The sequence below is a fragment of the Gnatocerus cornutus genome, unplaced genomic scaffold (genome assembly GCF_029298725.1).
Source record: "Gnatocerus cornutus isolate USDA-ARS CGAHR unplaced genomic scaffold, icGnaCorn1.1 ctg00000026.1, whole genome shotgun sequence".
Classification (NCBI taxonomy): Eukaryota; Metazoa; Arthropoda; class Insecta; order Coleoptera; family Tenebrionidae; genus Gnatocerus; species Gnatocerus cornutus.
This window is the reverse complement of record NW_028275377.1, coordinates 2,171,125-2,186,362: the sequence shown is the minus strand read 5'-3', so window position 1 is coordinate 2,186,362 and position 15,238 is coordinate 2,171,125.

Sequence of the window (15,238 nt, the reverse complement as noted above, 5' to 3'; positions counted from 1 at the left end):
ATCTTGGTAAAAAGTCATGATTTTGTAGATTTCGTGCTCTTCTTTGCGAATTCAAGCCAGAAAACAACGAAAATCGGCGAGAAATCGTCGTTTTGCATCGAAATATGCGGTTTTCTGTAAGAATTTTGATGATTTCGTGCAGAATTCTGCTGTTTTCTTGCAATTCAGCCGTTGAATCTATGTAAAGAGTCATGATTTTGTAGATTTCGTGCTCTTCTTGGCGAATTCAAGATAGAAAACAACGAAAATCGGCGAGAAATCGTTGTTTTGCATCGAAATATGCGGTTTTCTGTAAGAATTTTGATGATTTCGTGCCGAATTTTGCTGTTTTCTTGCAATTCAGCCGTTCAATCTAGGTAAAAAGTCATGATTTTGTAGATTTCATGCTCTTCTTGGCGAATTCAAGATAGAAAACAACGAAAATCGGCGAGAAATCGTTGTTTTGCATCGAAATATGCAGTTTTCTCTAAGAATTTTGATGATTTCGTGCAGAATTCTGCTGTTTTCTTGCAATTCAGACGTAGAATATTGGTAAAAAGTGATGATTTTGTAGATTTCGTGCTCTTCTTTGCGAATTCAAGCCAGAAAACAACGAAAATCGGCGAGAAATCGTTGTTTTGCATCGAAATATGCGAATTTCTGAAAGAATTTTGATGATTTCGTGCAGAATTCTGCTGTTTTCTTGCAATTCAGCCGTTGAATCTTGGTAAAAAGTCATGATTTTGTAGATTTCGTGCTCTTCTTTGCGAATTCAAGCCAGAAAACAACGAAAATCGGCGAGAAATCGTCGTTTTGCATCGTAAAATGCGGTTTTCTGTAAGAATTTTGATGATTTCGTGCAGAATTCTGCTGTTTTCTTGCAATTCAGCCGTTGAATCTTGGTAAAAAGTCATGATTTTGTAGATTTCGTGCTCTTCTTTGCGAATTCAAGCCAGAAAACAACAAAAATCGGCGAGAAATCGTCGTTTTGCATCGTAAAATGCGGTTTTCTGAAAGAATTTTGATGATTTCGTGCAGAATTCTGCTGTTTTCTTGCAATTCAGCCGTTGAATCTTGGTAAAAAGTCAAGATTTTGTAGATTTCGTGCTATTCTTTGCGAATTCAAGCCAGAAAACAACGAAAATCGGCGAGAAATCGTCGTTTTGCATCGAAATATGCGGTTTTCTGTAAGAATTTTGATGATTTCGTGCAGAATTCTGCTGTTTTCTTGCAATTCAGCCGTTGAATCTTGGTAAAAAGTCATGATTTTGTAGATTTCGTGCTCTTCTCTGCGAATTCAAGCCAGAAAACAATGAAAATCGGCGAGAAATCGTCGTTTTGCATCGAAATATGCGATTTTCTGTAAGAATTTTGATGATTTCGTGCAGAATTCTGCTGTTTTCTTGCAATTCAGCCGTTGAATCTTGGTAATAAGTCATGATTTTGTAGATTTCGTGCTCTTCTATGCGAATTCAAGCCAGAAAACAACGAAAATCGGCGAGAAATAATCGTTTTGCATCGAAATATGCGGTTTTCTGTAAGAATTTTGATGATTTCGTGCAGAATTCTGCTGTTTTCTTGCAATTCAGCCGTTGAATCTTGGTAAAAAGTGATGATTTTGTAGATTTCGTGCTCTTCTTTGCGAATTCAAGCCAGAAAACAACGAAAATCGGCGAGAAATCGTCGTTTTGCATCGAAATATGCGGTTTTCTCTAAGAATTTTGACGATTTCGTGCAAAATTCTGCTGTTTTCTTGCAATTCAGCCGTTGAATCTTGGTAAAAAGTCATGATTTTGTAGATTTCGTGCTCTTTTTTGCGAATTCAAGCCAGAAAACAACGAAAATCGGCGAGAAATCGTCGTTTTGCATCGAAAAATGCGGTTTTCTGTAAGAATTTTGATGATTTCGTGCAGAATTCTGCTGTTTTCTTGCAATTCAGCCGTTGAATCTTGGTAAAAAGTCATGATTTTGTAGATTTCGTGCTCTTCTTTGCGAATTCAAGCCAGAAAACAACGAAAATCGGCGAGAAATCGTCGTTTTGCATCGAAAATTGCGGTTTTCTGTAAGAATTTTGATGATTTCGTGCAGAATTCTGCTGTTTTCTTGCAATTCAGCCGTTGAATCTTGGTAAAAAGTCATGATTTTGTAGATTTCGTGCTCTTCTTTGCGAATTTAAGCCAGAAAACCACGAAAATCGACGAGAAATCGTCGTTTTGCATCGAAATATGCGGTTTTCTCTAAGAATTTTGATGATTTCGTGCAGAATTCTGCTGTTTTCATGCAATTCAGCCGTTGAATCTTTGTAAAAAGTGATGATTTTGTAGATTTCGTGCTCTTCTTTGCGAATTCAAGCCAGAAAACAACGAAAATCGGCGAGAAATCGTCGTTTTGCATCGAAATATGCGGTTTTCTCTAAGAATTTTGATGATTTCGTGCAGAATTCTGCTGTTTTCATGCAATTCAGCCGTTGAATCTTGGTAAAAAGTCATGATTTTGTAGATTTTGTGCTCTTCTTTGCGAATTCAAGCCAGAAAACAACGAAAATCGGCGAGAAATCGTCGTTTTGCATCGAAATATGCGGTTTTCTGTAAGAATTTTGATAATTTCGTGCAGAATTCTGCTGTTTTCTTGCAATTCAGCCGTAGAATCTTGGTAAAAAGTGATGATTTTGTAGATTTCGTGCTCTTCTTTGCGAATTCAAAATAGAAAACAACGAAAATCGGCGAGAAATCGTTGTTTTGCATCGAAATATGCAGTTTTCTCTAAGAATTTTGATGATTTCGTGCAGAATTCTGCTGTTTTCTTGCAATTCAGATGTTGAATCTTGGTAAAAAGTCATGATTTTGTAGATTTCGTGCTCTTCTTTGCGAATTCAAGCCAGAAAACAACGAAAATCGGCGAGAAATCGTTGTTTTGCATCGAAATATGCGGTTTTCTGTAAGAATTTTGATGATTTCGTGCAGAATTCTGCTGTTTTCTTGCAATTCAGCCGTTGAATCTTGGTAAAAAGTCATGATTTTGTAGATTTCGTGCTCTTCTTTGCGAATTCAAGCCAGAAAACAACGAAAATCGGCGAAAAATCGTCGTTTTGCATCGAAATATGCGGTTTTCTCTAAGAATTTTGACGATTTCGTGCAGAATTCGGCTGTTTTCTTGCAATTCAGCTGTTGAATTTTGGTAAAATGTCATGATTTTGTAGATTTCGTGCTCATCTTTGCGAATTCAAGATAGAAAACAACGAAAATCAGCGAGAAATCGTCGTTTTGCATCAAAATATGCGGTTTTCTCTAAGAATTTTGATGATTTCGTGCAGAATTCTGCTGTTTTCTTGCAATTCAGCCGTTGAATCTTGGTAAAAAGTCATGATTTTGTAGATTTTGTGCTCTTCTTTGCGAATTCATGCCAGAAAACAACGAAAATCGGCGAGAAATCGTCGTTCTGCATCGAAATATGCGGTTTTCTGTAAGAATTTTGATGATTTCGTGCAGAATTCTGCTGTTTTCTTGCAATTCAGCCGTTGAATCTTGGTAAAAAGTCATAATTTTGTAGATTTCGTGCTCTTCTTTGCAAATTCAAGCCAGAAAACAACGAAAATCGGCAAGAAATCGTCGTTTTGCATCGAAATATGCGGTTTTCTGTAAGAATTTTGATGATTTCGTGCAGAATTCTGCTGTTTTCTTGCAATTCAGCCGTTGAATCTTGGTAAAAAGTCATGATTTTGTAGATTTCGTGCTCTTCTTTGCGAATTCAAGCCAGAAAACAACGAAAATCGGCGAGAAATCGTCGTTTTGCATCGAAATATGCGGTTTTCTGTAAGAATTTTGATGATTTCGTGCAGAATTCTGCTGTTTTCTTGCAATTCAGCTGTTGAATCTTGGTAAAAAGTCATGATTTTGTAGATTTCGTGCTCTTCTTCGCGAATTCATGCCAGAAAACAACGAAAATCGGCGAGAAATCGTCGTTTTGCATCGAAATATGCGGTTTTCTGTAAGAATTTTGATGATTTCGTGCAGAATTCTGCTGTTTTCTTGCAATTCAGCCGTTGAATCTTGGTAAAAAGTCATGATTTTGTAGATTTCGTGCTCTTCTTTGCGAATTCAAGCCAGAAAACAACGAAAATCGGCGAGAAATCGTCGTTTTGCATCGAAATATGCGGTTTTCTCTAAGAATCTTGATGATTTCGTGCAGAATTCTGCTGTTTTCTTGCAATTCAGCCGTTGAATCTTGGTAATAAGTCATGATTTTGTAGATTTCGTGCTCTTCTTTGCGAATTCAAGCCAGAAAACAACGAAAATCGGCGAGAAATCGTTGTTTTGCATCGAAATATGCGGTTTTCTGTAAGAATTTTGATGATTTCGTGCAGAATTCTGCTGTTTTCTTGCAATTCAGCCGTTGAATCTTGGTAAAAATTCATGATTTTGTAGATTTCGTGCTCTTCTTTGCAAATTCAAGCCAGAAAACAACGAAAATCGGCAAGAAATCGTCGTTTTGCATCGAAAAAATGCGGTTTTCTGTAAGAATTTTGATGATTTCGTGCAGAATTCTGCTGTTTTCTTACAATTCAGCCGTTGAATCTTGGTAAAAAGTCAAGATTTTGTAGATTTCGTGCTCTTCTTTGCGAATTCAAGCCAGAAAACAACGAAAATCGGCGAGAAATCGTCGTTTTGCATCGAAATATGCGGTTTTCTTGCAATTCAGCCGTTGAATCTTGGTAAAAAGTCATGATTTTGTAGATTTCGTGCTCTTCTTTGCGAATTCAAGCCAGAAAACAACGAAAATCGGCGAGAAATCGTCGTTTTGCATCGAAATATGCGATTTTCTGTAAGAATTTTGATGATTTCGTGCAGAATTCTGCTGTTTTCCTTGCAATTCAGTCGTTGAATCTTGGTAATAAGTTATGATTTTGTAGATTTCGTGCTATTCTTTGCGAATTCAAGCCAGAAAACAACAAAAATCGGCGAGAAATCGTTGTTTTGCATCGAAATATGCGGTTTTCTGTAAGAATTTTGATGATTTTGTGCAGAATTCTGCTGTTTTCTTGCAATTCAGCCGTTGAATCTTGGTAAAAAGTCATGATTTTGTAGATTTCGTGCTCTTCTTTGCGAATTCAAGCCAGAAAACAACGAAAATCGGCGAGAAATCGTCGTTTTGCATCGAAATATACGATTTTCTGTAAGAATTTTGATGATTTCGTGCAGAATTCTGCTGTTTTCTTGCAATTCAGCCGTTGAATCTTGGTAAAAAGTCATGATTTTGTAGATTTCGTGCTCTTCTTTGCGAATTCAAGCCAGAAAACAACAAAAATCGGCGAGAAATCGTCGTTTTGCATCGTAAAATGCGGTTTTCTGAAAGAATTTTGATGATTTCGTGCAGAATTCTGCTGTTTTCCTTGCAATTCAGCCGTTGAATCTTGGTAAAAAGTCAAGATTTTGTAGATTTCGTGCTATTCTTTGCGAATTCAAGCCAGAAAACAACGAAAATCGGCGAGAAATCGTCGTTTTGCATCGAAATATGCGGTTTTCTGTAAGAATTTTGATGATTTCGTGCAGAATTCTGCTGTTTTCTTGCAATTCAGCCGTTGAATCTTGGTAAAAAATCATGATTTTGTAGATTTCGTGCTCTTCTCTGCGAATTCAAGCCAGAAAACAATGAAAATCGGCGAGAAATCGTCGTTTTGCATCGAAATATGCGATTTTCTGTAAGAATTTTGATGATTTCGTGCAGAATTCTGCTGTTTTCTTGCAATTCAGCCGTTGAATCTTGGTAATAAGTCATGATTTTGTAGATTTCGTGCTCTTCTATGCGAATTCAAGCCAGAAAACAACGAAAATCGGCGAGAAATAGTCGTTTTGCATCGAAATATGCGGTTTTCTGTAAGAATTTTGATGATTTCGTGCAGAATTCTGCTGTTTTCTTGCAATTCAGCCGTTGAATCTTGGTAAAAAGTCATGATTTTGTAGATTTCGTGCTCTTCTTTGCGAATTCAAGCCAGAAAACAACGAAAATCGGCGAGAAATCGTCGTTTTGCATCGAAATATGCGGTTTTCTCTAAGAATTTTGACGATTTCGTGCAAAATTCTGCTGTTTTCTTGCAATTCAGCCGTTGAATCTTGGTAAAAAGTCATGATTTTGTAGATTTCGTGCTCTTTTTTGCGAATTCAAGCCAGAAAACAACGAAAATCGGCGAGAAATCGTCGTTTTGCATCGAAAAATGCGGTTTTCTGTAAGAATTTTGATGATTTCGTGCAGAATTCTGCTGTTTTCTTGCAATTCAGCCGTTGAATCTTGGTAAAAAGTCATGATTTTGTAGATTTCGTGCTCTTCTTTGCGAATTCAAGCCAGAAAACAACGAAAATCGGCGAGAAATCGTCGTTTTGCATCGAAAATTGCGGTTTTCTGTAAGAATTTTGATGATTTCGTGCAGAATTCTGCTGTTTTCTTGCAATTCAGCCGTTGAATCTTGGTAAAAAGTCATGATTTTGTAGATTTCGTGCTCTTCTTTGCGAATTTAAGCCAGAAAACCACGAAAATCGACGAGAAATCGTCGTTTTGCATCGAAATATGCGGTTTTCTCTAAGAATTTTGATGATTTCGTGCAGAATTCTGCTGTTTTCATGCAATTCAGCCGTTGAATCTTTGTAAAAAGTGATGATTTTGTAGATTTCGTGCTCTTCTTTGCGAATTCAAGCCAGAAAACAACGAAAATCGGCGAGAAATCGTCGTTTTGCATCGAAATATGCGGTTTTCTCTAAGAATTTTGATGATTTCGTGCAGAATTCTGCTGTTTTCATGCAATTCAGCCGTTGAATCTTGGTAAAAAAGTCATGATTTTGTAGATTTTGTGCTCATTTGTAGATTTTGTGCTCTTCTTTGCGAATTCAAGCCAGAAAACAACGAAAATCGGCGAGAAATCGTCGTTTTGCATCGAAATATGCGGTTTTCTCTAAGAATCTTGATGATTTCGTGCAGAATTCTGCTGTTTTCTTGCAATTCAGCCGTTGAATCTTGGTAATAAGTCATGATTTTGTAGATTTCGTGCTCTTCTTTGCGAATTCAAGCCAGAAAACAACGAAAATCGGCGAGAAATCGTTGTTTTGCATCGAAATATGCGGTTTTCTGTAAGAATTTTGATGATTTCGTGCAGAATTCTGCTGTTTTCTTGCAATTCAGCCGTTGAATCTTGGTAAAAATTCATGATTTTGTAGATTTCGTGCTCTTCTTTGCAAATTCAAGCCAGAAAACAACGAAAATCGGCAAGAAATCGTCGTTTTGCATCGAAAAATGCGGTTTTCTGTAAGAATTTTGATGATTTCGTGCAGAATTCTGCTGTTTTCTTACAATTCAGCCGTTGAATCTTGGTAAAAAGTCAAGATTTTGTAGATTTCGTGCTCTTCTTTGCGAATTCAAGCCAGAAAACAACGAAAATCGGCGAGAAATCGTCGTTTTGCATCGAAATATGCGGTTTTCTTGCAATTCAGCCGTTGAATCTTGGTAAAAAGTCATGATTTTGTAGATTTCGTGCTCTTCTTTGCGAATTCAAGCCAGAAAACAACGAAAATCGGCGAGAAATCGTCGTTTTGCATCGAAATATGCGATTTTCTGTAAGAATTTTGATGATTTCGTGCAGAATTCTGCTGTTTTCTTGCAATTCAGTCGTTGAATCTTGGTAATAAGTTATGATTTTGTAGATTTCGTGCTATTCTTTGCGAATTCAAGCCAGAAAACAACAAAAATCGGCGAGAAATCGTTGTTTTGCATCGAAATATGCGGTTTTCTGTAAGAATTTTGATGATTTTGTGCAGAATTCTGCTGTTTTCTTGCAATTCAGCCGTTGAATCTTGGTAAAAAGTCATGATTTTGTAGATTTCGTGCTCTTCTTTGCGAATTCAAGCCAGAAAACAACGAAAATCGGCGAGAAATCGTCGTTTTGCATCGAAATATACGATTTTCTGTAAGAATTTTGATGATTTCGTGCAGAATTCTGCTGTTTTCTTGCAATTCAGCCGTTGAATCTTGGTAAAAAGTCATGATTTTGTAGATTTCGTGCTCTTCTTTGCGAATTCAAGCCAGAAAACAACAAAAATCGGCGAGAAATCGTCGTTTTGCATCGTAAAATGCGGTTTTCTGAAAGAATTTTGATGATTTCGTGCAGAATTCTGCTGTTTTCTTGCAATTCAGCCGTTGAATCTTGGTAAAAAGTCAAGATTTTGTAGATTTCGTGCTATTCTTTGCGAATTCAAGCCAGAAAACAACGAAAATCGGCGAGAAATCGTCGTTTTGCATCGAAATATGCGGTTTTCTGTAAGAATTTTGATGATTTCGTGCAGAATTCTGCTGTTTTCTTGCAATTCAGCCGTTGAATCTTGGTAAAAAGTCATGATTTTGTAGATTTCGTGCTCTTCTCTGCGAATTCAAGCCAGAAAACAATGAAAATCGGCGAGAAATCGTCGTTTTGCATCGAAATATGCGATTTTCTGTAAGAATTTTGATGATTTCGTGCAGAATTCTGCTGTTTTCTTGCAATTCAGCCGTTGAATCTTGGTAATAAGTCATGATTTTGTAGATTTCGTGCTCTTCTATGCGAATTCAAGCCAGAAAACAACGAAAATCGGCGAGAAATAGTCGTTTTGCATCGAAATATGCGGTTTTCTGTAAGAATTTTGATGATTTCGTGCAGAATTCTGCTGTTTTCTTGCAATTCAGCCGTTGAATCTTGGTAAAAAGTGATGATTTTGTAGATTTCGTGCTCTTCTTTGCGAATTCAAGCCAGAAAACAACGAAAATCGGCGAGAAATCGTCGTTTTGCATCGAAATATGCGGTTTTCTCTAAGAATTTTGACGATTTCGTGCAAAATTCTGCTGTTTTCTTGCAATTCAGCCGTTGAATCTTGGTAAAAAGTCATGATTTTGTAGATTTCGTGCTCTTTTTTGCGAATTCAAGCCAGAAAACAACGAAAATCGGCGAGAAATCGTCGTTTTGCATCGAAAAATGCGGTTTTCTGTAAGAATTTTGATGATTTCGTGCAGAATTCTGCTGTTTTCTTGCAATTCAGCCGTTGAATCTTGGTAAAAAGTCATGATTTTGTAGATTTCGTGCTCTTCTTTGCGAATTCAAGCCAGAAAACAACGAAAATCGGCGAGAAATCGTCGTTTTGCATCGAAAATTGCGGTTTTCTGTAAGAATTTTGATGATTTCGTGCAGAATTCTGCTGTTTTCTTGCAATTCAGCCGTTGAATCTTGGTAAAAAGTCATGATTTTGTAGATTTCGTGCTCTTCTTTGCGAATTTAAGCCAGAAAACCACGAAAATCGACGAGAAATCGTCGTTTTGCATCGAAATATGCGGTTTTCTCTAAGAATTTTGATGATTTCGTGCAGAATTCTGCTGTTTTCATGCAATTCAGCCGTTGAATCTTTGTAAAAAGTGATGATTTTGTAGATTTCGTGCTCTTCTTTGCGAATTCAAGCCAGAAAACAACGAAAATCGGCGAGAAATCGTTGTTTTGCATCGAAATATGCGGTTTTCTCTAAGAATTTTGATGATTTCGTGCAGAATTCTGCTGTTTTCATGCAATTCAGCCGTTGAATCTTGGTAAAAAGTCATGATTTTGTAGATTTTGTGCTCTTCTTTGCGAATTCAAGCCAGAAAACAACGAAAATCGGCGAGAAATCGTCGTTTTGCATCGAAATATGCGGTTTTCTGTAAGAATTTTCATAATTTCGTGCAGAATTCTGCTGTTTTCTTGCAATTCAGCCGTAGAATCTTGGTAAAAAGTGATGATTTTGTAGATTTCGTGCTCTTCTTTGCGAATTCAAAATAGAAAACAACGAAAATCGGCGAGAAATCGTTGTTTTGCATCGAAATATGCAGTTTTCTCTAAGAATTTTGATGATTTCGTGCAGAATTCTGCTGTTTTCTTGCAATTCAGATGTTGAATCTTGGTAAAAAGTCATGATTTTGTAGATTTCGTGCTCTTCTTTGCGAATTCAAGCCAGAAAACAACGAAAATCGGCGAGAAATCGTTGTTTTGCATCGAAATATGCGGTTTTCTGTAAGAATTTTGATGATTTCGTGCAGAATTCTGCTGTTTTCTTGCAATTCAGCCGTTGAATCTTGGTAAAAAGTCATGATTTTGTAGATTTCGTGCTCTTCTTTGCGAATTCAAGCCAGAAAACAACGAAAATCGGCGAAAAATCGTCGTTTTGCATCGAAATATGCGGTTTTCTCTAAGAATTTTGACGATTTCGTGCAGAATTCGGCTGTTTTCTTGCAATTCAGCTGTTGAATTTTGGTAAAATGTCATGATTTTGTAGATTTCGTGCTCATCTTTGCGAATTTAAGATAGAAAACAACGAAAATCAGCGAGAAATCGTCGTTTTGCATCAAAATATGCGGTTTTCTCTAAGAATTTTGATGATTTCGTGCAGAATTCTGCTGTTTTCTTGCAATTCAGCCGTTGAATCTTGGTAAAAAGTCATGATTTTGTAGATTTTGTGCTCTTCTTTGCGAATTCATGCCAGAAAACAACGAAAATCGGCGAGAAATCGTCGTTCTGCATCGAAATATGCGGTTTTCTGTAAGAATTTTGATGATTTCGTGCAGAATTCTGCTGTTTTCTTGCAATTCAGCCGTTGAATCTTGGTAAAAAGTCATAATTTTGTAGATTTCGTGCTCTTCTTTGCAAATTCAAGCCAGAAAACAACGAAAATCGGCAAGAAATCGTCGTTTTGCATCGAAATATGCGGTTTTCTGTAAGAATTTTGATGATTTCGTGCAGAATTCTGCTGTTTTCTTGCAATTCAGCCGTTGAATCTTGGTAAAAAGTCATGATTTTGTAGATTCCGTGCTCTTCTTTGCGAATTCAAGATAGAAAACAACGAATCGTCGTTTTGCATCGAAATAAGCGGTTTTCTGTAAGAATTTTGATGATTTCGTGCAGAATTCTGCTGTTTTCTTGCAATTCAGCCGTTGAATCTTGGTAAAAAGTCATGATTTTGTAGATTTCGTGCTCTTCTTTGCGAATTCAAGCCAGAAAACAACGAAAATCGGCGAGAAATCGTCGTTTTGCATCGAAATATGCGGTTTTCTGTAAGAATTTTGATGATTTCGTGCAGAATTCTGCTGTTTTCTTGCAATTCAGCTGTTGAATCTTGGTAAAAAGTCATGATTTTGTAGATTTCGTGCTCTTCTTCGCGAATTCATGCCAGAAAACAACGAAAATCGGCGAGAAATCGTCGTTTTGCATCGAAATATGCGGTTTTCTGTAAGAATTTTGATAATTTCGTGCAGAATTCTGCTGTTTTCTTGCAATTCAGCCGTTGAATCTTGGTAAAAATTCATGATTTTGTAGATTTCGTGCTCTTCTTTGCAAATTCAAGCCAGAAAACAACGAAAATCGGCAAGAAATCGTCGTTTTGCATCGAAAAATGCGGTTTTCTGTAAGAATTTTGATGATTTCGTGCAGAATTCTGCTGTTTTCTTACAATTCAGCCGTTGAATCTTGGTAAAAAGTCAAGATTTTGTAGATTTCGTGCTCTTCTTTGCGAATTCAAGCCAGAAAACAACGAAAATCGGCGAGAAATCGTCGTTTTGCATCGAAATATGCGGTTTTCTTGCAATTCAGCCGTTGAATCTTGGTAAAAAGTCATGATTTTGTAGATTTCGTGCTCTTCTTTGCGAATTCAAGCCAGAAAACAACGAAAATCGGCGAGAAATCGTCGTTTTGCATCGAAATATGCGATTTTCTGTAAGAATTTTGATGATTTCGTGCAGAATTCTGCTGTTTTCTTGCAATTCAGTCGTTGAATCTTGGTAATAAGTTATGATTTTGTAGATTTCGTGCTATTCTTTGCGAATTCAAGCCAGAAAACAACAAAAATCGGCGAGAAATCGTTGTTTTGCATCGAAATATGCGGTTTTCTGTAAGAATTTTGATGATTTTGTGCAGAATTCTGCTGTTTTCTTGCAATTCAGCCGTTGAATCTTGGTAAAAAGTCATGATTTTGTAGATTTCGTGCTCTTCTTTGCGAATTCAAGCCAGAAAACAACGAAAATCGGCGAGAAATCGTCGTTTTGCATCGAAATATACGATTTTCTGTAAGAATTTTGATGATTTCGTGCAGAATTCTGCTGTTTTCTTGCAATTCAGCCGTTGAATCTTGGTAATAAGTCATGATTTTGTAGATTTCGTGCTCTTCTTTGCGAATTCAAGCCAGAAAACAACGAAAATCGGCGAGAAATCGTCGTTTTGCATCGAAAAATGCGGTTTTCTGTAAGAATTTTGATGATTTCGTGCAGAATACTGCTGTTTTCTTGCAATTCAGCCGTTGAATCTTGGTAAAAAGTCATGATTTTGTAGATTTCGTGCTCTTCTTTGCGAATTTAAGCCAGAAAACCACGAAAATCGGCGAGAAATCGTCGTTTTGCATCGAAATATGCGGTTTTCTCTAAGAATTTTGATGATTTCGTGCAGAATTCTGCTGTTTTCTTGCAATTCAGCCGTTGAATCTTTGTAAAAAGTGATGATTTTGTAGATTTCGTGCTCTTCTTTGCAAATTCAAGCCAGAAAACAACGAAAATCGGCGAAAAATCGTCGTTTTGCATCGAAATATGCGGTTTTCTCTAAGAATTTTGACGATTTCGTGCAGAATTCGGCTGTTTTCTTGCAATTCAGCTGTTGAATTTTGGTAAAATGTCATGATTTTGTAGATTTCGTGCTCATCTTTGCGAATTCAAGATAGAAAACAACGAAAATCAGCGAGAAATCGTCGTTTTGCATCAAAATATGCGGTTTTCTCTAAGAATTTTGATGATTTCGTGCAGAATTCTGCTGTTTTCTTGCAATTCAGCCGTTGAATCTTGGTAAAAAGTCATGATTTTGTAGATTTTGTGCTCTTCTTTGCGAATTCATGCCAGAAAACAACGAAAATCGGCGAGAAATCGTCGTTCTGCATCGAAATATGCGGTTTTCTGTAAGAATTTTGATGATTTCGTGCAGAATTCTGCTGTTTTCTTGCAATTCAGCCGTTGAATCTTGGTAAAAAGTCATGATTTTGTAGATTTCGTGCTCTTCTTTGCAAATTCAAGCCAGAAAACAACGAAAATCGGCAAGAAATCGTCGTTTTGCATCGAAATATGCGGTTTTCTGTAAGAATTTTGATGATTTCGTGCAGAATTCTGCTGTTTTCTTGCAATTCAGCCGTTGAATCTTGGTAAAAAGTCATGATTTTGTAGATTCCGTGCTCTTCTTTGCGAATTCAAGATAGAAAACAACGAATCGTCGTTTTGCATCGAAATAAGCGGTTTTCTGTAAGAATTTTGATGATTTCGTGCAGAATTCTGCTGTTTTCTTGCAATTCAGCCGTTGAATCTTGGTAAAAAGTCATGATTTTGTAGATTTCGTGCTCTTCTTTGCGAATTCAAGCCAGAAAACAACGAAAATCGGCGAGAAATCGTCGTTTTGCATCGAAATATGCGGTTTTCTGTAAGAATTTTGATGATTTCGTGCAGAATTCTGCTGTTTTCTTGCAATTCAGCTGTTGAATCTTGGTAAAAAGTCATGATTTTGTAGATTTCGTGCTCTTCTTCGCGAATTCATGCCAGAAAACAACGAAAATCGGCGAGAAATCGTCGTTTTGCATCGAAATATGCGGTTTTCTGTAAGAATTTTGATGATTTCGTGCAGAATTCTGCTGTTTTCTTGCAATTCAGCCGTTGAATCTTGGTAAAAAGTCATGATTTTGTAGATTTCGTGCTCTTCTTTGCGAATTCAAGCCAGAAAACAACGAAAATCGGCGAGAAATCGTCGTTTTGCATCGAAATATGCGGTTTTCTCTAAGAATCTTGATGATTTCGTGCAGAATTCTGCTGTTTTCTTGCAATTCAGCCGTTGAATCTTGGTAAAAAGTGATGATTTTGTAGATTTCGTGCTCTTCTTTGCGAATTCAAGCCAGAAAACAACGAAAATCGGCGAGAAATTGTCGTTTTGCATCGAAATATGCGGTTTTCTCTAAGAATTTTGACGATTTCGTGCAGAATTCCGCTGTTTTCTTGCAATTCAGCCGTTGAATCTTGGTAAAAAGTCATGATTTTGTAGATTTCGTGCTCTTCTTTGCGAATTCAAGATAGAAAACAACGAAAATCAGCGAGAAATCGTCGATTTGCATCGAAATATGCGGTTTTCTCTAAGAATTTTGATGATTTCGTGCAGAATTCTGCTGTTTTCTTGCAATTCAGCCGTTGAATCTTGGTAAAAAGTGATGATTTTGTAGATTTCATGCTCTTCTTTGCAAATTCATGCCAGAAAACAACGAAAATCGGCGAGAAATCGTCGTTTTGCATCGAAATATGCGGTTTTCTGTAAGAATTTTGATGATTTCGTGCAGAATTCTGCTGTTTTCTTGCAATTCAGCCGTTGAATCTATGTAAAAAGTCATGATTTTGTAGATTTCGTGCTCTTCTTGGCGAATTCAAGATAGAAAACAACGAAAATCGGCGAGAAATCGTTGTTTTGCATCGAAATATGCGGTTTTCTGTAAGAATTTTGATGATTTCGTGCAGAATTTTGCTGTTTTCTTGCAATTCAGCCGTTCAATCTAGGTAAAAAGTCATGATTTTGTAGATTTCGTGCTCTTCTTGGCGAATTCAAGATAGAAAACAACGAAAATCGGCGTGAAATCGTTGTTTTGCATCGAAATATGCAGTTTTCTCAAAGAATTTTGATGATTTCGTGCAGAATTCTGCTGTTTTCTTGCAATTCAGACGTAGAATCTTGGTAAAAAGTGATGATTTTGTAGATTTCGTGCTCTTCTTTGCGAATTCAAGCCAGAAAACAACGAAAATCGGCGAGAAATCGTTGTTTTGCATCGAAATATGCGGTTTTCTGTAAGAATTTTGATGATTTCGTGCAGAATTCTGCTGTTTTCTTGCAATTCAGCCGTTGAATCTTGGTAAAAAGTCATGATTTTGTAGATTTCGTGCTCTTATTTGCGAATTCAAGCCAGAAAACAACGAAAATCGGCGAGAAATCGTTGTTTTGCATCGAAATATGCGGTTTTCTGTAAGAATTTTGATGATTTCGTGCAGAATTCTGCTGTTTTCTTGCAATTCAGCCGTTGAATCTTGGTAAAAAGTCATGATTTTGTAGATTTCGTGCTCTTCTTTGCTAATTCAAGCCAGAAAACAACGAAAATCGGCGAGAAATCGTCGTTTTGCATCGAAAAATGCGGTTTTCTGTAAGAATTTTGATGATTTCGTGCAG